The following is a 1,212-nucleotide window of genomic DNA, read 5'->3' as shown; positions in this document are numbered from 1 at the left end:
TGTGGAAATCACCCACTTCACCATCTTGTGATCATGAAACTATATGTTAAGGGAGGATTGTGGGCCTTGGTCTTCTACAAGTTTGAGGGGCACGGAGTCATTGTTCAAGATGCCTTTCTTCTGCTGGATCCCAGAGAAGACACGTAGAGCACACTTCTGATCCCAGCAGTAGTTATGGCATTGTCATAATCCCTCTTTGCAACATTCCATTTATCTTAGTTGTATAATAGGAAAATTATTCTGCCTGTGTATGCAGGAAGGATATGCATAGTGGACAACACACCACCCAGCTCACTTCCTCTGCCCTGACTCAATATATATGACCTACTGATACTAATGTCTGAGAGGGAGGAAAAGGAACCATGTGTGTAAGGGAAAACCTAATGCCACTCAGATACATAAGCAGCAAAGGAAGCCATTAAAGCTGTGGAAGCAAGAAAGTGCAGACATGAGAGGGGCTGATAAGTAGGAGCTAAGGATAAGCTGGGACAAGATCTCACGGGATCTCCCCCATGAACACTCCGTGCTCTAAATCTACTGCTACAGGCAGCTAAACCTGTGAAGAATTGAACCACAGAGATACCCAGGAACTGGTGATCTGACTCTGATCATGAATAAGCAGTAATTGAATGCCAGGTTCTGTCCTCCATGCAAAGTATGTAAACACAAAAGTCCTTTGATAACTTGCTCCTAAATAAATAAATAAGTACATTCAAAAGATCCTCCTTTTTTCAGTACCATCAACAGGGAAGTTGTCAGAAAAGGGAAGCTGCATGATTGGATGGTCATTCTTCACCCACAGTATTCTCAGAATCTCGTTCCATGTTACTTGTGGGTGAGTTTGTCTACCTTCCCCAGATTATTCCATGCCTTAGTGGAATCGAGGAAGTTATATCCCATTTGTTTGCCCTAGAAGCAGTCACGACTCTCGGGTTGGGTCCCTGATTGTCTGCACTTGACTCAGAGCAACTGCCTGTTTGAGAAGACTTGGCTACTGAGAGGAAAGGGGAATTAGAAGGAAGAGAGAGTCCAAGATGACTGAACTTTTGAGCCTGCATGACTAGAAGAATGCTGAGGACATTGGAAGGAAACGGCAGGTTAATATGGGGATCAGGTATTAGGACACACTGAGAAATTCAGGCCTAGAGTTCAAGACACAGGCAATATCCAAAGACATATATTTGAGGGCTACCTGTACAAATGTAGAGTCGT

The sequence above is a fragment of the Vombatus ursinus genome, unplaced genomic scaffold (genome assembly GCF_900497805.2).
Source record: "Vombatus ursinus unplaced genomic scaffold, bare-nosed wombat genome assembly UNPS02014815.1, whole genome shotgun sequence".
Classification (NCBI taxonomy): domain Eukaryota; kingdom Metazoa; phylum Chordata; class Mammalia; order Diprotodontia; family Vombatidae; genus Vombatus; species Vombatus ursinus.
The sequence above is the reverse complement of the archived record's forward strand: the minus strand, read 5'-3'. Positions refer to the sequence as shown.